Raw genomic sequence first — 24,740 nt, 5'->3', positions numbered from 1 at the left:
GGTGAATCTCACGGTTTTTCTCCAGTTGTGGTGGGAAGCTGTGGCTTCCTTTCAAGTTGCAACAGGGACCTGAGGGAACCTATCCTGCTGCCTCAGGTGAGTCAGGCCTTTTTTTGAGTTGCAATGTGGAACTGTGGTTTCCTCTCAAGTCCCTGTAGGGGAATCTGCTCTCATCCCGACTTGAGGTAGGAAACTCGATGTTCCTGTTGAGTTGTGGTGAGTATCTCAGGATTCCTCTAGAGTTGCAACAGGGATCTCAGGGTACCACCCGGGTTGCCTCAGGGGAGTCATGCCTCCTTTCAAGTTGTGAAGAGGATCTCGGGATCCCTCTTGTGTCATAGCAGAGGAATCAGCCTTCTTCTTGAGATTTGGTGGGAACATGGGGTTCTTCTTGAGTTGTCTCAGAAACCTCGGGGTACCTCTTGAGATGCAGCAGGGAACTTGGGCTTCCTCTCTAATTGTGACAGGGATCTGAGGCACCCTCTCTAGTTGCAAACAGAGAGTCGAGCCTCATATCAAGTTGCCAGGTAGAAATCGGCATTGCAATCTGGTCGCTGCAGTGGAATCTGGCTTCATCTCCGGTTGAGGGGGGATTTTGTGATTTTTCTTGAGTTGTGGGAGGAAGCTCGGGGTTCCTCTACAGTTGCGAAGGGGTTCTCAGGGTACCGCTTGGGTTACTTCAGAGGAGTCATGACTTCTGTCGAGTTGTGAGGGGCACCTCGGGATTCCTCTAGAGTCGCTGCAGGAGAATAGGGCCTCATCTCGTGTTGAGGAGGGAAACTCAGGGTTCTTTTCCAGTTGTGAAGGTATCGAGTTTCAAACAAGGGAGTCAGGCATCATCTCCTGTTGAGGAATGGAAGTCCACTTTCCTCGAGAGTTGTAAATGGATGTCAGGCCTCCTGTTGAGTTGAGATGGGGAACTCAGGCTTTTTCTAGAGATGAAATAGGGGAGTCAAGCCTCCTTTTGTGTTGTGAGGGGAAGCTCAGAATTCCATTTGAGTTGTTGCAGGGGAATCAGGCCTTATCTCGAGTTGAGAGGGAAATTGGTGTCCTTTCAACTTGTGGCAGGATCCTCCGTGTTCCTCTTGAGTTGCTATAAGTGAGACAAGCCTCCTCTCTAGGTGAGAGTGGAAAGTAGGGACTCCTCTCGAATTGAAGCAGGGGAATCGTCCCTCATCTCTAGATGAGGTGGGTAACACTGGGTTTTTCTCGAGTTGCAGCAGGAAACTTGGGATTCCTCTCAAGTTGCTATGGGTATCTTGGGGAACCTCTGGAGTTGCATAAAGGGAGTCAAGCATCCTTTCAAGTTTTGAGAGGCAACTTGGGATTACTCTTGAGGTGCTACAGACGAATTGGGGCTCATCTTACATTGAGAGGGCAATCCCTTCGTTTTTCTCAAGTTGTGACTGGAAGCATGGAGTTCCTCTTCAGTGTGACTGGGACCTCAGGGAACCTCTCGTGTTGCCACAGTGGAGGAAGGCCTCCTTCCGAGTTGCAATGGGTGCCTCAGGATTCCTATCAAGTTGCTGCAAGGGAATCTCAAGTTGTGGCGGGAAACTCAGGGTTACTCTCCAGTTGCGATAGGGATCTCAGGATTCCTATCAAGTTTCAACAGGGGAGTCAGGACTCGTTTCGTGTTGAGTCATGGAAGTCCTGTTTCCTCTAGAGTTGTAAAAGGGGTGTCAGGCCTCCTGTTGAGTTGAGGCAGGGAACTGAGGCTTTCTCTACAGGTGCAGCATGGAAGTCAGACTTCTCTTCCTGTTACAAGGGGAAACTAGGGGTTCCATTCGAGTCACTGCAGGGCAATCAGGCCTTATCTTAAGATGAGGGGGTACTTGGAGTCCTTTCCACTTGTGACATTAATCTGGGGGTTCCTCTTGAGTTGCAATAGTTGAGACAGGACTCCTCTTGAGGTGCAAGGGGAAAGTTGGGATTCCACTAGAGTTGAAGCAGCAGAATTGTCCCTCATGTTGAGATGATGTGGGGAACACAGGGCTCTTCTCGAGTTGTGGCACAAAACACGGGGTTCCTTTTGAGTTGCAATGGGTATCTTGGGGAACCTCTGGAGTTGCATAAAGGGAGTCAAGTGTCCTTTCAAGTTTTGAGAGGGAACTCAGGATTGCTCTCGAGGTGCTGCCAACAAATGGTTTCTAATCTCACATTGAGGGGGTAATCTCATTGTTTTTCTTGAGTTGCTACAGGAAACTCAGGGTTCCTCTCCAGTTGCTAATGGGAACTCAGTGAATCTCTCATGTTGCCATGGTTGAGTCAGGCTTCCTTTTGAGTTTCAAGGGGCCCCTAGGGATTCCTCTTGCAGGGAAATAGGGCCTCATCTCGAGTTGAGTCGTGAAACTCAGGGTTCTTCTCCAGTTACGACAAGGATCTTGGGGTTTCTATCATGTTTCAACAGGGAAGTCAGGCCTCATTTGTTGAGGCATGGAACTCCATTTTTCTCTTGAGTTGTAAAAGGGGTGTCAGGTCTCCTGTCCAATTGAGGCAGGGAACTGGGGATTTTTCTAGAGGTTCAACAGGGGAGTCAGACTACCCTTTGTGTTGTGAGAGGAAACTACGGGTTCCATTCGAGTCACCACAGGGCAATCAGGCCTTATCTTGAGTTGAGGGGGATCTTGGTGACCTTTCAACTTGCGGCAGGCACCTTGGGGTTCCTCTTAAGTTGTGATAGGTCAGACAGGCCTCCTCTTGAGGTGCAAGGGGAAAGTCGAGATTCCTCTAGATTTGAAGAAGGGGAATCGGCCCTCATCTCGAGATGAGGTGGGGAACACGGGGCTCTTCTCGAGTTACAGTGTGAATTGGGGTTCCTCTCGAGTTGTGACAGTTATCTCGGCGAACCTCTGGTGTTGCACAAAGGGAGTCAAACCACATTTTAAGTTTTGAGAGGAAACTCGGTATTGCTCTCAAGGTTCTTCAAGGGAATCGGGCCTCATTTCATGTTGAGGGGGGAATCTCGTGATTTTTCTTGAGTTGCAGCAGGAAGCTTGGCATTCCTCTCAAGTTGTGATGGGGACCTCAGGGAACCTCTCATGTTTCCACAGTGGAGTCAGGTCTCCTTTCAAGTTGCAAGGGACCCCTTGGGACTGCTCTTGAGTTGGAATAGGGCCTAATCTTGAATTGCAGCAGGAAACTCAATGCTCCTCAAGAGTTGTGATGGGTATCTCGACCTCATGAGTTTCATAAAGGGAGTCAAGCCTCCTTTCAAGTTGCGAGAGGGAACTCAGGGTTGATCTCGTGGCCCTGCAGGGGAACCGGGCCTCATTTCATGATGAGGGGTGAATCTCATGGTTTTTCTTCATTTGCAGCGGGAAGTTCTAGCTTCTTCTCAGGTATAGACGGGTATCTGAAGCAACCTATCCTGTTGCCTCAGGTGAGTCAGGCCTGTTTTTGAGTTGCAATGGGGAACTGGTGTTTCCTTTTGTGTCACTGCAGTGGAATCTGGCCTCATCTGGAGTTGACGTGGGAATCTCGGATTCTTCTCAAGTTTGGAAGAGTATCTCGGGATTCCTTTCGAGTTGTAAAGGGGTTCTCGGGATACTGCTCATGTTGCCTCAGGGGAATCATGCCTCCTTTCAAGTTGCAAGGGGGATCTCGGGATTCCTCTAGTGTCAAAACAGGGAAATTGGCCTTCATCTTGAGATTTGGTGGAAACACGTGGTTCTTCTTGGGTTGTGGCCAGAAACAGAGTACCTCTCGAATTGCGGTTGGAAACTTGGGCTTCTTCTCGAGTTGTGACGGGGATCTGAGGCAACCTCTCTGCTTGTAAATAGGGAATCAAGCTTCATTTCCATCTGTGATGTGAAAATGGGCATTGCACTCTGTCGCTTCAGTGGAATCCGGCCTCATCTCGGGTTGAGAGGGGATCTTGTAATTTTTCTCGAGTTGCAGGTGGAAGCTTGGGTTTCCTCTCGAGTTGTGATGGGGATATCAGGGTAGCACTCGGGTAGACTCAGGGGAGTCAGGCCACCTTTTGAATTGCGAGGGGAACCTCGTGATTCCTCTCGAGTCACTGCAGGGGAATCAGGCCTTATCTCGAGTTGAGAGGGAATTCAGTGTCCTTTTGACTTGTGGCAGGATCCTCAGTGTTCCTCTCAAGTTTCAATTAGTCAGACAGGTGCGAGGGGAAAGTCAGGATTCCTCGTTGTAGTAAGGGAATTGAGTTGTAGTAAGGGAATCGGCCCTCATGTCGAAATGAAGTATGGAACACAGGGCTCTTCTCAAGTTGGGGTGGGAAACTCAGGCTCCCCTCTAGTTGCGACAGGTATCTTGGGGATCCTCTGGAGTTGCATAAAGGGAGTCAAGCCTCCTTTCAAGTTTCAAGAGGGAACTCTGGATTGCTCTCGAGTTGCTGCAGACAAATCGGGCCTCATCTCGCATTTAGGGAGGAATCTCATGGTTTTTCTCGAGTTGTGGCTGGAACCTCGGGGTTCCGCTTGAGTTATGACCAGGATCTTAGGGAACCTCTCGTGTTGACACAGTGGAGTAAGGCCTCCTTTTGAGTTGCAAGGGGTACCTCGGGATTCTTCTCTAGTTGAGAGGAATAGGGCCTCATCTCGAATTGAGGAGGGAAATTCAGTATTCCTTTCCTGTTGGGACAGGGATCTCAGGATTCCTATCAAGTTTCAACAGGGGGTCAGGACTCATCTCATGCTGAGGCATGGAACTTTGCTTTCCTCTCGAGTTGTAAAAGGGGTCTCAGGCCACCTCTGGAGCTGAGACAGGAAACTTGGGCTTTTTCTACAGGTGCAACATGGGAGTCAGACTTCCCTTACTGTTACGAGGAGAAACTCGGGGTTCCATTCAAGTCACTGCTGGGGAATCAGGACTTATGTCGAGTTGAGGGGATACTCAGAGTTCTTTCCACTTGTGGCATTAATCATGGGGTTCCTCTCCAATTGCAATAGGTGAGACAAGCCTCCTCTTGAGGTGCAAGGGGCAAGTCAGGATTCCCTCTAGAGTCGAAGCAGGGGAATAGGCCCTCATCTTAAGATGAGGTGGGGAACACTGGGCTCTTCTCGAGTTGAGGTGAGAAACTTGGGGCTCCTCTGGAGTTGCATAAAGAGTCAAACCACCTTTAAAGTTTCGAGAAGGAATTCAGGGTTGCTCTCGAGGTTCCAGGAGAAGGCAATGGCAACCCACTGCAGTACCCTTGCTGGAAAATCCCATGGGCGGAGGAGCCTGGTAGGTGGCAGTCCATGGGGTCTATGAGGGTTGAACACGACTGAGTGACTTCACTTTCACTTTTCACTTTCATGCATTGGAGAAGGAAATGGCAACCCACTCCAGTATTCTTGCCTGGAGAATCCCAGGGATGGGGGAGCCTGGTGGGCTGTCTATGGGGTCACACAGAGTTGGACACGACTGAAGCGACTTAGCAGCAGCAGCAGCAACAGGAGCCACAAGGGATTCAGGCCTCATCTCATGTTGAGGGGGAAATCTCATGATTTTTCTTGAGTTTTGGCCGGAAGGTCGGCGTTCCTCTTGAGTTGCAATGGGGACCTCAGTGAACCTCTCATGTTGCCACAGTGGAGTCAGGCCTCCTTTTGTATTGCAGGGGGCCCCTTGCGATTCCTCTGGAGTCACTGCAGGGTAATTGGGCCTCATCTTGAGTTGCAGTGGGAAACTCAGGGTTCTTCTTGAGTTGCCATGGGTATTGGGAAACCTCTGGAGTTTCATAAAGGAACTCAAGCCTCCTTTCAAGTTGTGAGAAGGAACTCGGAGTTACTCTGGATGTGCTGCAGGGGAATGGGGCCTCATCTCAGGTTGAGGGGGGAATCTCGTGGATTTTCTCGAGTTGCAGCAGGAAGCTCAGGGTTACTCTCTAGTTGCGACGGGATCTCAGGGAACCTCAGGCCTCCATTAGAGTTGCAAGGGCCCCCTCAGGTTTCCTCTTTCTTGGCTGCAGGGGAATAGGGCCTCATCTCGAGTTGCAGTGGGAAACTCAGTGTCCTTTCGACTTGCTGCGGGAACCTTGGGGTTCCTCTCAAGTTGCAGTATGTGAGACAGGCCTCTTCTTGAGGTGAGAGTGGAGAGTCATGATTCTTCTCTAGTTGAAGCAGGGGAATCGGCCCTCATCTCAACATGAGGTGGGGAACTCGGTGTTTTTCTTGAGTTGTGATGGGGATCTCAAGGAACATGTCAAGTTGTCTCATGGGATTCAGGTCTCCTTTCCAGTTGTGAGGGGGAACTCGGGATTCCTTTAGAGGTTTTACAGGGGAATCAAGCCTTATCTTGAAGTGAGGCAGGAGACTCGGGTCCTTTCTCAAGTTGTAATAGGATTCCTGAGGTTTATATCGAGTTGTGACGGAAATCTTGGGGTTTTTTTTTTGAGCTGTGACGGGGATCTCAGGAATCCACTCAATTTGTCTCAGGGGAGTCAGGTCTCCTTTTGAGTTGTGATGGGGATCTGGAGGAACCCCCTCGAGTTGCAAAAAGGGAGTCAAGCCTCCTTTTGAGTTGCTATGGGGAACTCAGGATTTCTCTGGAGTCACTGAAGGGGAAATGGGCCTCATCTCAGGTTGAGGGGAGATCTCCTGGTTTTTCTCGAGTTGTGGCGTGATGGGCAGGTTTCATCTAGATTTGCTATGGGGATCTGGGGGAATGTATCGAGTTGCAAAAGGCTAGTCAAGCCTTCTTTTGAGTTGCGATGGGAAACTCTGGAATGCTCTCGAGTTACTGAACGGGAATGGGCCTCATTTCGGGTTGAGAGTGGATCTCGTGGTTTTTCTCTAGTTGTGGCAAGAAGCTCAGGATTACTCTCCAGTTGCTACAGGGATCTGAGGGAACCTCTCGAGTTGCAAAATGAGAGTCAAGCCTCATTTCCAGTTGCCTGGGGAAACTCGTGATTGCCCTCGACTCGATCCTGTGGAATCAGGCCTCATTTCGGGTTGAGGGGAAATCTTGTGGTTTTTCTGGAGTTGCCTTGGGAAGGTCGGTGTTCATTTCGAGTTGTGTCAGGGATCTGTGGGAACTTCTCGAGTTGCAAATAGGGAGTCAAGCCTCCTTTTGAGTTGCTAGTGGGAACACAGAATTCCTCTTGAGGTGCTGCAGGGGAATCTGGCCTCATCTTGAGTTGCAGCAGGAAGCTCAGGGTTCCTCTTGAGTTGTGACAGGGATCTTGGGCAACCACTCGAGTTGCAAAATGGGAGTCAAGCCTCCTTTCCAGTTGCCTGGGGTAATTTGGGAAGGACCTCAAGTCCCTGCCATGGAATCAGGCCTCTTCTCGTGTTTACAGTAATCTTGTGGTTTTTCTGGAGTTGCAGCAGGAAGCTTGGGGTTCCTCGTGAGTTGCAATGGGGATCTGAGGGTACCTCTCGATTTGCAAAAAGGGAGTCAACACTCTTTTTGAATTTCAAGGGGGAACTCGTCATTCCTCTCAAGGTGCTGCAGGGAAATTGTGCCTCATCTCGAGTTCAGGTGGGAAATTTTGTGTTCCTTTCCTATCGCAATGGGAATATCAGGGTTCCTCTCGAGTTGCAACGGGGATCTCAGGAACCTGTCAAGTTGCCTCATGGGAGTCAGGTCTCCTTTCCAATTGTGAGGGGGAACTCAGGGAATCAGGCCTCATCTCAAGTTGAGGCAGGAGACTCGGGGCTCCTCTAGAGTTGTGACAGGAATCTCGGGGCTCTTCTTGAGTTGTGACAGGGATCTCAGGGAACCACTCTATTTGCCTCAGGGGAGTCAGGCCTGCTTTTGAGTTGTGAGCTGGAACTCGGGATTTCTCTCAAGTCGAAGCAGGGAAATTGGGCCTCATCTCAAGATGTGGTGCAGAACTTGGGGTTCTTCTCAAATTGTGGCGAGAAACTCGGGGTTCCACTCGAGTTGCGATGGAAATCTGGAGAAACCTCTCGAGTTTCAAAAAGGGAACCAAGCCTCCTTTCGAGTTGCAAAGGGGAAATTGGGATTGCTCTCGAGTTACTGAAGTGGAATTGGACCTCATCTCGGTTGAGGTGGGATCTTGTGTCTTTTTGTCCCATTGCAGTGGGAAGCTCAGGGTTCCTCTAGAGTTGTGACGGGGAACTAGGGTACCTCTGTTGTTGCAAATAAGGAGTCAAGCCTCCTTTCCAGTTTCCCAGGATAACTTAGGATTGCTCTCGAGTCGCTGCATGGGAATGGGGCCTCATCTTGCTTTGAGGGGAGATCTCGTGGTTTTTCTCGAGTTCTGATGGGAATCTTGGGGTTCTTCTCATGGTGTGATGGGGATCTCAGGGAATCTCTCATTTGCCTCCAGAGAGTCAGGCCTCCTTTCAACTTGTGAGGAGGAACTTTCAATTCCTCTTGAGAACTTGCAAGGGAATTGGGCCTTATCTTGGGTTAAGGCAGGAAACTAGTCGTTCCTTTCCAGTTGTGACAGGATTCTGAGGGAACCTCTTGAGTTGAAAAAAGGGAATCAAGCCTTCTTTCGAGTTGACATGGGGAATTCGTGATTGTTCTCCACTGATGCATTGGATTCAGGCCTCATTTTGGGTCGAGGGGGGATATTGTGGTTTTTCTCAAGTTGCAGCATGCAACTCGGGGTTCATCTCAAGTTGTGACTGGGATCTGGAGGACCCTCTTGAGTTGGAAAAAGGGAGACAACCCTCTTTTCTAGTTGCCCAGGGGAACTCATTATGGCTCTCAAAATGATTCAGGGTAATTGGGCCTCATCTCAAGTGGAGGTGGGAAACTTGGGGTTCCTCTCTAGTTGCAGAGGAAATCTTGGGGTTCCTTTCAAGTTGTGATGGGGATCTCGGGGAACCTCTTGATTTGCCTCAGGAGACTCAGGCTTCCTTTCTAGTTCTGAGGGGAAATTCTGGATTCCTCTTGAGTCAAAACAGGAGATCAGGCCTCATCTCGAGATGTGGTGGGGAACATGGTGTTATTGAATTGTAGTGGGGGCCTTGAGATTCCTCTCGGTTTGTTACGAGGATCTCAGGGAATCTCTCAAGTTGCAAAAAGGGAGTCAAGCCTCCTTTTGAGTTGCAAGGGGGAACTTGGGATTGCTCTCAAGTCACTGCAGTGGAATCGGGCCTCATCTTGGTTGAGGTGGGATCTTGTGTCTTTTTGTTCCATTGCAGTGGGAAGCTTGGGGTTCCTCATGAGTTGCAATGGGGATCTGGGGGAGCCTTTTGAGTGGCAAAAGGGAGGCAAACATCCTTTCTAGTTGCAAGGGGGAACTTGGGACTGCTCTCGAGTCACTGAAGGGGAATTGGGCCTCATCATAAGATAAGTGGGGAATCTCATGGTTTTTCTCCATTTGCCATGGGAAGCTTGGCTTCCTTTCGAGTTGTGACAGGGACCTGAGGGGACCTATCCTGTTGCCTCAAGTGTAGTAGTAGTGTAGTGTAGTCACTCAGTCGTGTCCTACTCTTTGTGACCCTGTGAACTATAGCCCACCAGGTTCCTCTGTCCATGGGACTCTCCAGACAAGAATACTGTTGTGGATTGCCATTTCCTTCTCCAGGGGATCTTCCCGACCCAGGGATTGAACCTGGGTCTCCTGCATCACAGGCAGATGCTTTACCCTCTGAGCCACCAGGGAAGCCCTAACCTGTTGCCTCAAGTGAGTCATGCCTTTTTTCAAGTTGCAAAGGGGAACTGGGGTTTCCTCTCCTGTTGCTGCATGGGAATCTGGCCTCATCTCGAATTCAGGTGGGAAACTCGGGGTTCATGTCGAGTTGCAATGGAGATATCAGAGTACCACTTAGGTTGCCTCAGGGTAATCAGGCCTCCTTTTGAGTTGTGAGGGGGAGCTCAGGATTGCTCTTGAGTCGCTGCAGGCAATCGGGCCTCATCTCTGGTTGAGGAGGTATCTCGTGGTTTTTGTCAAGTTGCTGCATGAAGCACTGTGTTCCTCTCAAGTTTCGAAGGGGATCTCAGGGAACCTCTCGTGTTGCCTCAGGGGATTTAGGCCTCATTTCCAGTTGTGAGGGCAAACTTGGGATTCCTTTTGAGGTGCTTCAGGGGAATTGGGCCTCATCTCGAATTGAGGCGTGAACCTCGGGGTTCCTCTCGAGTTCCGACGGGGATCTCGGGGTTCCGCTCATGTTGTGATGGGGACCTAAGGGAGTCTCTTCATTTCTATCTGGAGTGTCAGGCCACCTTTCTAGTTCTGATGGGGATTTCAGGATTCCTCTCGAGTCAAAGCAGGGGAATGGGCCTTCATCTCAAGGTTTGTTGGGAACACAGGGTTCTTCTTGAGTTGTGGCAGGAAACTCGGGTACTTCTCGAGTTGAGGTGGGAAACTTGGGCTTCCTCTTGAGTTGTGACAGGGATCTGAGGCAACCTCTCAAGTTCCAAACAGAGAGTCAAACCTCCTTTCCAGTTGTGTGTTGGAGATTGGCATTGCACTTAGTCACTGCAGTGGAATCTGGCCTCATCTTGGGTTGAGGGGGGATCTTGTGATTTTTCTCGAGTTGCAGGGGGAAAGTAGGGGTTCCTCTCAAGTTAAGACAGGGATCTGGTGGAACCTCTCTAGTTGTAAAACGGGAGTCAAGCCTCCTGGGGGAACTCTGGGTTGCCCTATAGTCCCTACAGGGGAATCGGACCTCATCTCATGTTGAGGGGGATCTCGTGGTTTTTCTCGAGTTGTGGCAGGAAGCTCAGGGTTCCTCTCGATTTACGTTGGGTATAAGGGAACCTCTCAAGTTGAAAAATGCTTATTAAGCCTTCTTTCCTGTTGCTGGGGGGAACTCAGGATTGACATCGAGTTGCTTCAGGGGAATATGACTGATCTTGACTTGTGGTGGGATTCTCAGGTTTCCCCTCGTGTTGTGACAGGAATCAAAGGGAACCTCTCAAGTTGCAAAAAGGGAGTAAAGCCTCCTTTCAAGTTGCAAGGGGGAACTCGAGATTGCTATTGAGTTGCTGAAGGGGAATCGGGTCTCATCTCGGGTTGAGGGAGGATCTCGTGGTTTTTCTCGAGTTGTGGTAGGAAGGTCAGGGTTCGTCATGAGTTGCGACAAGGATCTTACAGAACTTCGTGAGTTGCCACAGGGGAGTCAGTCCTCCTTTCCAGTAGTAAGGGGGAACTCGGGATTTCTCTCGAGGTGCTTCAGGGGGATTGGTCCTCATCTTGAGCTGAGGCACGAAACTCGGGGTTCCTCTCGAGTTGTGACGGGGATCTGGGGGAACATCTCGAGTTGCAAAAAGGGAGTCAAGCTTGCTTTCCACTTGTGAGGGAGAACTTGGGATTGCTCTTGATTCGCTGCAGTGGTATCCCGCCTCACCTCGGGTTGAGGGGTATCTTATGGTTTTTCTCTCATTTTGGTCGGAAGCTAGGGGTTTCTCTCAGGTTGTGACAGGGATCTGCAGGAATCTCTCGACTTACAAAAAGAGAGTCAAGCCTCCTTTCTAGTTCTGGGGGGAACTCGAGATTTCACTGGAGTCACTGTGTGGTAATGGGGCTTCATTTCTGGGTGAGGGGGGATGTCGTGGATTTTTCTCGAGTTATGACAGAAAGCTTGGGGTTCCTCTAGAGTTGCAACGGGGATCTCAGGGAACCTCTCAAGTTGCATATGGAGAGTCAGGCCTCCTTTTCAGTTGCAAGGGGGAACTCGGGATTGCTCTCAAGTCACTGCAGTGGAATCCTGCCTCATCTCGGATTGAGGGGGAGAACTTGTGGTTTTCATCGAGTTGTGGTGGGAAGCACAGGGCTTCTCTTGAGTTGTGACAGGGATCTCAGTGAACCTCTCGAGTTTCAAAATGTGTGTCAAGCCTCCTTTCCAGTTGCCCGGGGGAACTCAGGATTGCTCTTGAGTCGCTGCAGGGAAATCTGACCTCATCTCGAGTTGAGGCAGAAACTCGGTGTTCCTCTCGAGTTGTGATGGGAATCTAGCGGAATCTTTCGAGTTGCCAAAAGGGAGTCAAGCCTCCTTTCAAGTTGTGAGAGTGAACTCGCCATTGCTCTTGAGTTGCTGAAGGGGAATCGGGGCTCATCTCGGGTTGAGGGAGGATATGGTGGGTTTTCTCGAGTTGGGGCAGGAAGCTTGGGGTTCCTCTCCAGTTGTGACGGGGATCTGGGGGAACCTCTTAAGTTACAAAATGGTGTCAAGACTCCTTTCAAGTTCCATGGGGAACTCGGGATTTCACTTGAGTTACTGTGAGGTAATGGTGCCTCATTTCTGGGTGAGGGGGATCCATAGTTTTTCTTAAATAGTGATGGAAAGCTGGGGACTCCTCTCGAGTTGCAACAGGGATCTCAGTGAACATCCCAAGTTGCCTCAGGAGAGTCAGGTTTCCTTTTGAGTTGTGAGGGGGACCTAGGGATTGCTCTCGAGTGGCTGCAGGGGAATCGAGCCTCATCTCAAGTTGAAGCAGGAAACTCTGGGTTCCTCTCGAGTTTCAAAATCGGGAGTCAAGCCTCCTTTCTAGTTGCCTGGGGGAACTCAGGATTGCCCTTGACTCGATTCTGTGGAATCAGGCCTCATTTCGGGTTGAGGAGAAATCTTGTGCTTTTTCTGGCATTGGGTTGGAAGGTCGGTGTTCCTTTCAAGTTGCATCGGGGATCTGTGGGAACTTCTTGAGTTGCAAATAGGGAGACAAGCCTCCTTTCGAGTTGTTAGGGGGAACTTGGGATTCCTCTGGAGGTGTTGTAGGGGAATCTGGCCTCATCTCAAGTTGACGCAGGAAGCTCGGGGTTCCTTTTGAGTTGTGACGGGGATCTTGGGGAACTGCTCAAGTTGCAAAATGGGAGTCAAGCCTCTTTTCCAGTGGCCTGGGTAACTCGAGAATGACCTTGAGTCACTGCAGCGGACTCAGGCCTCATCTCGGGTTGAGCAGGGATCTCATGGTTTTTCTCGAGTTGTGGTGGGAAGTTTGGGGTTCCTCTTGACTTGCAACAGTGAACTGGTGGAACCTCTCGAGTTGCAAAAGGGGAGTGAACCCTCCTATCAAGTTACAAGGGGGAACTTGGGATTGCTCTCCAGTCACTGCAGTGGTATTGGCCTCATCTCGGGTTGAGGGGGTTCTTGTGATTTTTCTCGAGTTGTGACTGGAAGCTCGGGGTTACTCTCAAGTTTCGACAGGGATCTGGGGCACCCTCTTCTGTTACTAAAAGGAAATGAGGAGGTTTCCTTTAAGGTTGCGAGGGGGAACTAGGGATTGCTCTTGAATCGCTGAAGGGGAATCTGGCCTCACCTCGGGTTGAAGGGGGATCTCGTGGTTTTTCTCGAGGTGCGGTTCAAAGCTCAGGAATCCTGTCGAGATGTGGTGGGGATCTCAGTAATCCTCTCAAGTTGCCTCAGAGGAGTCAGGCCTCCTTTCCAGTTGTAAGGGGGAACTCGGGATTCCTCTTGAGTTGCTGCATAGGAATCCAGCCTCATGTCCCATTGAGGCAGGAAACTCGGGGTTCCTCTCAAGTTTTGACAGGGATCTCAGGGTTCCTCTCAAGTTGTGACCGGGATCTCAGGGAACTTCTCTATTTGCCTCTGGGGAGTCAGGCCTCCTTTAGTGTTGCATGGGGGAGCTCGGGATTCCTCTCGAGTCAAAGCAGGGGTTTCAGGCATCATCTCAAGATGTGGTTGGAAACACGGTGTTCTTTGCGAGTTGTGGCTGGAAGCTCATGATTACTCTCAAGTTTCAATGGGGATCTGGGCGAACCTTTCGAATTGCATAAAGGGAGCCATGCCTCCTTTCCAATTGCCTGTGGGACTCGGGATTGCTCATGTGTAGAAGCAGTGGGAACGTGCCTCATCTTGGGTTGAGATGGGATCTCATGGTTTATCTCGAGTTGTGGCGGAAAGCTCAGGGCTCCTCTCGAGTTGCAATGGTGATGTGTGGGAACCTCTCAAGTTGAAAAAAGCCAGTCAAGCCTTTCAAATTGCAAGGGGAAACTCTGGATTGCTCTCAAGTCACTGTAGTGTAATTGGGGCTCATCTCATGTTGCACAGGGATCTTATAGTTTTTCTTGTGTTGTGACGGGAACCTCGGGGTTCCTCCTGAGTTGCAATGGGGATCTGGGGGAGCCTCTCAAGTTTCACAAAGGGAGTCAAGCCTCCTTTCCAGTTGCCTGGGGGAACTTGGGCTTGGTTCCGTGCTGCTGCAGAGGAATTGGACCTCATCTGGGGTTGAGGGGGGGATCTCATAGTTTTTCTTGAGTTGAGGCGGGAAGCTCAGGGTTGCTCTCGAGTTGCGATGGGGATATGGGGGTACCTCTCGAGTTGCAAAAAGGGAATCAAGCCTTCTATTGAGTTGCGAGAGTGAACCTGGGATTGCTCTCAAGTTGCTGCAGGGGAATTGTGCCTCATTGCAGGTTTGGGGGAATCTCGTGGTTTTCCTTGACGTGTGGCTGGAATCTCAGGGATCCTGTCAAGTTGGGACGGGGATCTCACTGATCCTCTTGAGTTGCCTCAGGGAAGTCAAGCCTCCTTTTTAGTTGTGAGGAGGACCTTGGGATTCCTCTCTAGGTGCTGCAGGGGAATCCGGCCTCGTCTTGAGTTGAGGCAGGAAATTTGGGGTCTCAAGTTGTGACGGGTATCTCAGTGAACATCTCTAGTTGCTATAGGGGGTCAGGCCTCCTTTCCGATTCCGAGGGGTAACTCGAGACCACTATCTAGTAGGAGCAAAGGTGGTTAGGAACTCGGTGTTCTCAAGTTTCTGCAGGAAACTTGGGGTTTCTCTGGAGGTGTGATGGGGATCTGGGGGAACTTCTCGAGTTGCAAAAGGGAGTCAAGCCTCCTTTTGAGTTGCGAGGGGGAACTTGGGATTGCTCTCGAGTCGCTGCAGGGGAATCAGACCTCATCTTGAGTTGAGATGGGATCTCGTGGCTTATCTCCTGTTGCATCAGGAAACTCGGGCTTCCTCTTGAATTGCGACAGGGATCTGGGGAACCTGTCGGGTTGCAAAATGGGAGTCGAGCTTCCTTTCGTGTTGCAAGGGGGAACTCGGGATTGCTTTCAAGTCGCAGTGAAATCCCACCTAATTTCGGGTTGAGGGGTGATCTTGTCGTTTTTCTCGAGTTGCAGCAGGAAGCTCGGGATTCCTCACGAGTTGAACAGGGATCAGGGGGAAACTCTCGAGTTTCAAAAAGGGAGTCAAGCCTCCTTTCCAGTTGCCTGGGGGAACTTGGGATTGCTCTCAAGTTGCTACAGGGGAACCAGGCCTCATCTCCATTTCAGAAGGAATCTTGTGGTATTTTTCGAGTTGCAGCAGGAAGCTTTGGGTTCCTCTCTAGTTGCAAAGGGGATATGGAGAGCCTCTGTTCTGCCAACAATAAGTCAAGTCTTCTTCCCAGCTGTGAAGGGGAACACGGGATTTCTGTTGTGTTGCTGCAGTAAAATTCCACCTCATTTTGGGTTGAGGGTGGATCTTGTGGTATTTCTCGAATTGTGGTGGGAAGCTCAATGTTCCTCTCAAGTTGCCACTGGAATTTGGGGGCTCCTCTTGAGTTGCGACAGGGATCTCAGGGAACCACTCTAGTTGCCCTAGGGGTGTCAGGCCTCCTTTCCTATTGTGAGGGGGAACTTGGGATTCCTCTCAAGGTTCTTCAGGGAATTCAAGCCTCATCTCAAGTTGTGGTGGGAAGCTTGTGGTTCCTCTCGAGTTGTGACAGGTATCTGGGGGAACCTCTCAAGTTGCAAAAAGAGAGTCAAGCTTCCTTTCCAGTTGCCTGGGTGAACTACGGATTGCTCTCAAGTTGCTGCAGGGCAATCAGGCCTTCCTTTCAAGTTGCCGCAAAAACTCAGGGTTCCTCTATAGTTGTTGCTGGAAACTCGGGGTTTCCTAAAGTATTGCTGCAAGGGACTCTGGGATCCTCTAGAAGTGCAGCAGGAAATCAGTGTTCCTCTAGATTTGCAGCAGGGGATGCAGGATTCCAGTAGAGTCTTGGTGAGGAACTCGGAGTTCTCACAGTGCTTGGCGACTTTGAAGAGGTGACATGAGTATGGCACCCAGCCCTCTCAAACACACTCCGATAACCTGCTTCCTCACAGGCAGTACTTTTATGACCTAGAAATGTATTTGAAGGCTCAGAAAGTGCACGGAGACATACAGCCCTGACTTGGAAATTGAGGCCTTCGGGGTAGGCCTGAATATCTGACTTCTGAGAAAAGAGTTGCTGCAAGATAGAGGCCTGAAAAACACTCTCTGGATGTTTTTCCTTCCTTGAAGAAAGAGTTTTCCCAGCTTCCTGCGTGCAGAGAGTCACACACTGCTTGAAAGCGCTTGCTTGGAGGTCATTTTTCAGTGGCAGTGGCCCCTGAGGCCCTGCACCCAAGGGCCTCACTCCAAGGGAAAGTCAGAGCAACCTCCAAACAGCTATTATGTCATGTTTCCTCTGCAGGAGAGAGCTCGTGATCCTAAGTTTGTCTAGAACATTCTTGGATATTGCAGTGACACCCCCTGTGTTTCAATCTGGAAACCATGCCTAGAGGGCAAAATTCACATTTTTCTCTTGGGGAGTCCTAATTCAGTGCAGCCTGGCAACTGCTTGAACATCCATTAGATTGCTGTTTTTTTGTTTTTTGTTTTTTCCTTCTGACAGAGCTAGCTTTGTTCCCAACTTTGGGATTTCTGAAGCAAGGGGGGTAGCCTGCAACTCCTCGCTTGGGGCCCATTTGAGGTGCAAGGTCACCTCAATGAGGTGACCACAGTATGGCACCCGACCCTCTCAGATACACTCCGGCAACCTGCTTCCTCATGGACAGTACTGAGAGTGTCAATTCCTAGGCAGATTGATAAGAAGTCCAGGATCCCCAAGGAGAAGAAAAGGGTCTGGGGATCTTGAAGGAGGAAGCTTGGAGAGAGAGGCCCTCTTGGAGGCTCTCTTCTGGAATTCTCAAGGTGGAGGAAAAGGAAAATTTTTTTTTGTCTACCTTTCCTAGTCTTAGTCAATTATACAACTCAGTTTAAACTCTGTACTAGAGTTTAGATTATACAACAATGTATCCTGTTTAAAGACAGTTTCTCTTTTCTGAAAACCTTCTGACTAATCCTGATATTGTAGAATGTATATTATTGGAGTGGGTCTTGTAGGATCTTTCTATTGTTAAATTCTAATCTTGTTATCCTAAAAGGTAAATTGTGGAGTGGGTCTGGTAGAATTTTCACGAACTTGAGACATTCTTTTGATTCATTGTAATAACTAATTAAAAAGTATATAACTCCATTGCTAACACTAGCCAGGGGGTACTCTTTCTGCCCTCTTCTGATGTCTATGTCAAAAGCTTTTCCTATCCCTTTTATACTTTAATAAAACTGTATAACACAAAAGCTCTGAGCCATCAATCCTTGTCTCTAGCCCTGGATTGAATTCTTCTCTTCTGGAGGCCAGGAATCACAGCGTCTTTCATGGTTCAGCAATGACCTTTCATCTTGGGGGTTTGTCCAGGATTCTTTAGGAGAAGATAAGAATGCTCTGAGTTTTAGTTATTTGTTCTCCTTGTAAACACGTTTTCTGCTGTACTTTATTAACTCTATGCTGTGCTTGCATAAATGAATGAAATGCCCTGCGAGAAGCAAGTGAGGATCCCTGCTCTGCGATTCCACAGTGATCTCATACAGCTTATGGCAGAAACCTGTCAGGGGTTTATACTGACCTGCCAATGCCAAGAGGTACCCAACATCTTCAGGGATCGACCAGAAATGGGCGAAATGTGTGGACCGAACTCTGCTTTCTCAGTCAAACTTTCTGGTCTCTTTGACAATTTCATGACTTCTTGGGAATTAGAGGTACTAACCTAATATGTTGAATCATAGACTTTCAAGGGACTTGTGATCTATGCTGTTACTGTGTACTATTACTTAGGTCCCAAACTTGAACTGGTAGTCAGGAAACACCTAGCCTCGCTAGGAATCAAAAGTTCAGAAGTTAAATGGAGCTCTAGCTTCAAGAGCATCTATGAGGTTAAAGGTTACCCAGATTGAAAGTATAATGAGTTTCTTCCTTTGATAATGCTAGCTCTTGGTGGACCAGAGGAGACTTTCCAGTGGTTTTTGTTCCAACTCCTTAGATACTCTTTCTGTGGAATCTGTGGGAATGAACTGAAACGACTGGCTCTATCAATTTTTCACTGGCTAGCCCTTCATTATCTCTTTTTCTATTGCTTATACTGGTGAGGCAATGCTTGGAAAGGACATCTCAGTTTATATTCATACCGGTCTTATTGTGGTCAGGAATATACTCAGGGTCGTGCACAGGCACTCAGGTGACAAATGTTTTCCCCAGTGGTCTTAGCCTGGGAGGCAGTCTGAAAGGTTACTCTGATTCCACCCCAGGTGGCATCAGAGGCAAGCAAGGTTTTAATGGTGAGGAACTGGACATCAGTCTGTGATGCCATCAGGTCTACCCCTGGCACATCTCCACCCCACCTCTGTGGTAGAACTGGGAGGGATGAGTATGGTGCCTGCGTCAGTAAGGGACAGACTAAGTCTGACCAAGGAAGGAAAGCTTTCATGTAAAGTCTGTCTCCACCCCCATCTAGAGTAGGGAGGGACACCTCTGGTAGAACAATGGTATTGGTCGCTTCTTTCTCTCTTACAGATGGGAGCTAACAATTCCAGGCTTGTTCCTTTTAACTGTATACAGAAAAACTGGGATAGATTTGATCCCCAGAGCTTAAATAAAGCACACCTGGTCTCCCTATGTGATACTGTGATACTGCATGGCCACAGTATCCACTGTAGGGTGGCGAATGGTAGCTGGTTGGAGAGTCTCTTAATTATAATACTGTTTTACAATTAGACTGGTTCTGTAGAAAGAAAGGGAAATGGGTAGACGTAGCATATGTGTTGCCCTTTTTCTCTCTTTGAGGTATGCCAGACTTATGTCCTAAGGGTATAGATTTGGGTGTGAAACCTTCAGTTCCCTCCTGTCCTCCTACTTTACCCCTGTATCAGGGGTCCCCAACTGAACAGGCTGAGAATCAGGGCACCCTCCCAGTAGGGGTTGCCTCAGTCTCAGTAGAAATTCAAATAGTATCAATTGTGGTTGAGACTATTTACAGGACCCAGAAAAGTATATTAGAGCTTTTCACAAACATAAAAGTGTTACTCTGCTTTATGACCTTACTTGAAGGATGTGATGCATATCTTGGGACAAACGCTGACTCCCCACTCAAAAAATAGAGTTTTGGGAAAAGTGGTTGCTTATGCAGATGAATGACTTGGTAATGAATCAGTAGGGAAGAGGGAGGACGAGATAGCTGCCGTCCCCACTGGGAATCAGGTGGTTCCAACTATTGAACTATACTGGGACTATACCATGGCTAAAGGAAGATGGGATCAGAGTCTTTTTGTCAGATGTACTCTTGAAGGACTCAGGCAAGCACATGCTGAGACTTTAAACTATGCTAAATTGGCAAACATAGAACAGAAGGAGAAGGAAGCTCCTGCTAAATTCCTAGATAGACTGAGAGAAGCCCTTTGCAGATTTACTGAGACTGATCCCGAAAGTGAAGAGGGGAGAGTGATCTTAAAAGATAGATTTCTCACTCAATCGGCTCCAGATATCCACTGTAAGCTATTAAAACAGGCATGTGGACCAAATCAGTCTTTAAATAATCTGTTGCAACTGGCTCAAACAGTCTACTATGGTAGGGAACATGAGGGAAAGAAAGAAATGCAGAAAAAGACAAAGGAACAGGTGGAAGCCCTCGTAATGGCTTTAAGAACCATTCTTAAACAGCTTGAGAAAATCCCCAGAGGGACCCAGGTGAAAAGGGATGGGTTTGCTATTACTGTGGAAGGGAGGGGCACCTCAAGCAGGATTGCCCTCAGGCATCTAAGCCGCACCTGGCTCCATGTCCGGTCTGCAAGGGACCACACTGGAGGAGAGACTGCCCCCATAGGCGTAGGTTTCAGGGGTCAGACTCTCAAGACAATCAAGACTGAAGGTGCCTGGTGGTACCCACACAAGCTCCTATCCTAATTACACCTGAGGAACCCCAGGTATTAATAACTGTGGGGGGCCAATCCGTTTATTTCCTTTTAGATACTGGGGCAACTTTCTCTGTGCTTTCTGAAGCCCCTGGCCCACTTTCTTCCCAATCTACTTCCATAGTGGGACTGTCTGGATGACCCAAAAGGTATTACTTCAGTTGTTCTTTAAGCTATAACTGGAACGCTGTGCTATTTTCACACAAGTTTCAGATAGTGCCAGTGTCTCCCTCACCCCTTTTGGGGAAGGATATACTGAGCAAGGTCCATGCCACTGCTTTCATGAATATGGAGCCCTCCCTTTCTCTCCCTTTAATTAAACAAAATGTAAATCCTAGAGTGAAATGATGAAAAATCTGTGGGTCAAGCACAAAATGCTATTCCTGTAGTTGTCAAGATCAAAGATAACAATTTTAATCCATGATATTATCCCCACGTTTGGGCTGCCACAGAGCCTTCAGAGTGACAATGGCTCTGCCTTTAAAGCTGCCATAACTCAGGACATGTTTAAAGCTCTAGGAATAAAATATCACTTACACTGTTCCTGGAGACCCCAATCCTCAGGAAAGGTTGAAAAGGCTAATGATATTATCAAAAGACATCTGCACAAATTAACTCAAGAGATGCAGGACAGTTGGATTAAAGTTCTACCCACAGCCTTAATAAGGGCTTGGACTGCCCCTCAAAAGAAGGGACTGTCCCCATTTGAATGTATTTATGGAAGGCCTTTCTTATACACAGGCATTGTTATAGACCCTGAAGCCTTAGAATTAACTAATTATGTAACTCAGCTCTCAGCTTTTCAACAGAACTCCGGGAGGTGACACCTGACCCAGGCTCTGAGTCAATTAAGCCTCTATTTGAGCCAGGAATTGAGGTTCTGATAAAAACATTGGGATCTGGGGGCCAGTCCTTCGAGCCCCTCTGGGCAGGCCCTTACCAGATTACTTATTCTCCCACAGCTGTCAAAGTGCCAGGAATTGATTCGTGGGTGCACCACACTCAAGTTAAGAGGTGGCACCCTGACCAGAACTAAGTGACATCATTTTATGTCTGTACTTTCTATGTTCTGACTTTGTACTTTTCAGATGGGCCTGATAATCTATGTGAGTCTACTTCTGCTGACTACAAAAATCCTGAGTCTGCGATTTGATCCTCAAGACAATGCCTTTCTGTCCTGGGCTCACTCATACGCTGCATTCCACAATCGGTCTAACTGCTGGTTCAGTGGAGCACTCCCCTCTTCATCAGTGGAAGGTTTCCCGTGGTGGTAAACATCTCTACTTCAGGGAAAAGACTTTCTCCAAGTCTGTGAATACCTTCAACAACAATCATATGTGATGCCTCTTCTAAAACTGATGACATCTAACAACCCTAAGATGTACTGGTGCAACACTTTGTACTTTAACTATGGACATAACGTGACTTTTAATTTTGATTATACATTGTCTCGGTTTAATGACTATTTCACTACACATAAGGCAAACGTGTCTAGATCTAATGTTTTTTTTACCTGAACGTTTATCAAATATGAGATGAGGTTAAATGGCTAACTCCTGAAAAAGAACGTCTAATATCTACTGCCCTTATATGCTGGGAACAAATAGAGCCATCCCCATAAGTTAGCCAACAACTTAATTGTAATGATTGGAAACAACTGGGATTTTTGCTTCAGGAAATATGCAATGTAATCATTCCCATGTTTTCCAACCCCAGTTCAGGTCCTCCCTTTGGCTTGCCAGGCACTGATTAGGACTGGATATCTCAATCACACTGGCTTCCTCCAAACGGGACCTATTGGATATGTGGCACTTACCTTTGGGCATGGATTCCCCCTGGTTGGATAGGGAGATGAACCCTAGGTCTAGCTTTTACTCATGGCTTTATATTTTCAGAGCTTCCAAAAAAGCATGCTAATTTACCACACCTTAAAACTCGGTGGACAAAGTCTGTATTTCACTGGCATGGTTATTTGGCTGCAGTGTTTGTTCCCTCTCTGGGAACTACAGATGTTATGCTATGAGTGGATGCTTTGACTAATTTTATTCAACAGGCATTACAAGAGTCTCAAAAAGCTATTTCAGCTCTTAATGCTAAATAAGGACGAATTAGAAAGGGGGTCTTACAAAACAGATTGGCCTTAGATATTCTGACAGCTGCACAAGGAGGAACTTGTGCCATTATTCATACCTAATGCTATACATATATATCTGATGAGCACTAATGTTTCTAATTTTACTAAATACATGAACAAGATGATTGAGGCTATGGATACTCCTAAAGCCTCAATTACCTCACTTTGGGAGATGTTAACTAGCTCCCCATGGTGGAAAACTATCTTAATTACAATAATTCTGATTGTTTTGTTTTTGTTCTTTGCTCCCTGCATCTGTAACTGTGTAGCTAGATTTTCTTCTAGTTGCATGAAAGCTTTTAAGTTACAAATAGTTGTCCAAGCTCCTATGAGTGCCACAGCCTCCTCCAACTATTACTTGGGGCCCCTGGATCACAAACCTCAATATGAGGGTTAAGAGAATATGTTGCCTCAACAATTTAAGGACAATGCCCTTTATCAGCTCTGAAGCAGTTATGGAATGAGAATGACGCCCCTTTCCCTAGGCAACATAATTCTCCTAAAAGAAAAGGGGGGAATGAGGGAGTCAATTCCTAGGCAGATTGATAAGAAGTGCAGGGTCCCCAAGGAGGAGAAAGGGCTCTGGGGCTCTTGAAGTGGAGATAGGGGTCTGGAAATCTCAAGAAGGAGGAAAGGACAAACTTTATTTGTTTACATTCCTTAGTCTTAGTCAATTACACAATTCGGTTTAGACTCTGTACTAGGGATTATACAACAACAATGTAACCTGCTTGAGGACAGTTTCTCCTTCCTGAAAACCTTCTGACTAATCCACCTGATGAGAAGAGCTGACTCATTTGAAAAGACCCTGATGCTGGGAAAGACTGAGGGCAGGAGAAGGGGAAGACAGAGGATGAGATGATTAGATGGCATCACTGACTCAATGAACATGAGTTTGGGTAAACTCCAGGAGTTGGTGGTGCACAGGGAGGCCTGGCAGGCTGTGGCTCATGGGGTCACAATGAGACTGACATGACTGAGCAACCAAACTGAACTGAACTGTATCCTGATATCTTAGAATGTATATTATGGGAGTGGGTCTGGTAGGATCATTATATATTTAAATTTAATCTTGTTATCCTAAAAGGTAAATTTTGGGAGTGGGTCTTGTAAAATTTTCACGAACTTGAGAAATGTGATTGAATCATTGTAATAAGTAATTAAAAGGTATATAACTTCATTGCTAACACTAGCAAGGGGGTACTCTTTCTGCCCCCTTCTGATGTCTATGTCAGAAGCTTTTTCTACCCCTTTTATACTTTAATAAAACTCTATTACACAACAGCTCAGAGGGATGAAGCCTCGACTCTGGCCCCGGATTGAATTCTTCTCCTCCAGAAACCAAGAATCTCGGCACCTTTCGTGGTTCAGCAAGAAATTTTCAGTAGCGCTATGACCAAGGAATGTGTTTGCAAGACTCAGAAAGGGCAGGGAGACACATGGCCCTGACTAGAATTTAGGCCCTCAGAGCAGGCCTGGAGGTCTGACATGTGAGAAGCAAAACAGTTGCTGCAATATAGAGGCCTGAAAACACACTCTCTATGGATGCTTCTCATTCCTCAAAGTAAGATAGCTTTCCCAGACTCCTGCGTGCTGAGATACACAAATTGTTGAAAGCAGTTGCTTCAAGGTCATTTTTGGGTGGCTCCTGAGGTCTTGTGCCTAGGAAAGGATCCTGCACACATAGAAAAAGTCAGAGTAAAAAACAAACATCTGCTGCATCACGGTTCCCCTGCAGACAAGATCTAGTGGGCCTAGGTCTGTTTGGAAAATTCTTGCATCCTGTGAGTACACACACTGTGTGTCAACCTGGATAAGAGCTTTTGGTGCAAAATTCTCATTTATCTCTCCAGGAGCCCTAACTGGGTACGGCCTAGAAACTCTTTGAAAATCCATCCAATGTCTGTTTTCTTCCTTCTGAAAGACCTAGCTTAGCTCCCCACTTTGGGAATTCGGGAGCAGGGAGGTGGCCTGCAATTCCTTGCCTGGGGTGCATTTGAGGTGCAAGGTGACATTGACCTGGAGACCACAATATGGCACCCAGCACCCTCAGAAACACTCCCACAGCCTACTTCCCAAAGGGCAGTAACTCTATAAACTAGGAGTATTTTTGCAAGTCTCAGATAGTGCAGGGATACAAATGGCCCTGACTCTGGAATTTAGGGTCTCAGAGCAGGCCTGGTGGTCTGACGTCTGAGAAGCAAAACGGTTGCTGTAAGATAGAGGCCTGAAAGCACACTCTTTGAGGATGCCTTTCTTTCCTCAAAGGAAGATAGCTTTCCCAGCCAGCTTCAGGCTGAGAGTCACAAACAACGGGGAAGTGTGGGCTGGGAGGTCATTTTTCAGTGGCAATGGCCTCTGAGGCCCTGCGCCCAGGGAGGGCTACCACACTCCCAGGGAAAGTCAGGGCAACCTCCACATGGCTGTTCCATCAGGTTTCCTCTGTAGGAGAAAGCTCGTGAGCCTAGGTCTGTCTGCACCATGTTTGAATCCTGCAAGGAGAACCTCCTGGTTGCCCAATTGGATCCTGGGACTAGGGGCCAAAATTCTCATTTTTCTCCCTGAGACCCCAAACACGGGGCGGCCCAGCAACCGCTTGCAAATGCATCCCATTGCTGCTTTCTTCCTTCTGACAGACCTACCTTTGCTCCCTACTTTGGAATTTCAGAAGCTAGGGGCCAGCCTGCCACTCCTCACCTGGGGCCAATGGGAGGTGCCAGGAGCCCTCGACCAGGTGACCTCA

At 48.1% G+C, this 24,740-nt stretch overlaps 1 long non-coding RNA gene and 1 other non-coding gene across 2 annotated transcripts in view; one reads left to right on the top strand and one right to left on the bottom strand.

Moving 5' to 3' along the window:
- Nucleotides 1-23,281, top strand: part of LOC132345059 (uncharacterized) — a 49,119-nt gene extending 25,838 nt beyond the window's left edge. The window contains exon 2 of the long non-coding RNA XR_009494161.1: nucleotides 20,952-23,281. This is a non-coding gene — a long non-coding RNA (uncharacterized lncRNA). The remainder of the gene's footprint in view (nucleotides 1-20,951) is intronic.
- On the bottom strand, nucleotides 9,461-9,532 carry TRNAH-GUG (transfer RNA histidin (anticodon GUG)). The gene has a single exon. It is a non-coding gene; the product is annotated as a tRNA-His (tRNA).
- Nucleotides 23,282-24,740: the final 1,459 nt, after the last annotated feature.

This window comes from Bos taurus, chromosome 4, assembly GCF_002263795.3.
Source record: "Bos taurus isolate L1 Dominette 01449 registration number 42190680 breed Hereford chromosome 4, ARS-UCD2.0, whole genome shotgun sequence".
Taxonomy (NCBI): domain Eukaryota; kingdom Metazoa; phylum Chordata; class Mammalia; order Artiodactyla; family Bovidae; genus Bos; species Bos taurus.
Note: the sequence above shows the minus strand (reverse complement) of the source record. Positions and strands in the feature narration are given on the sequence as shown.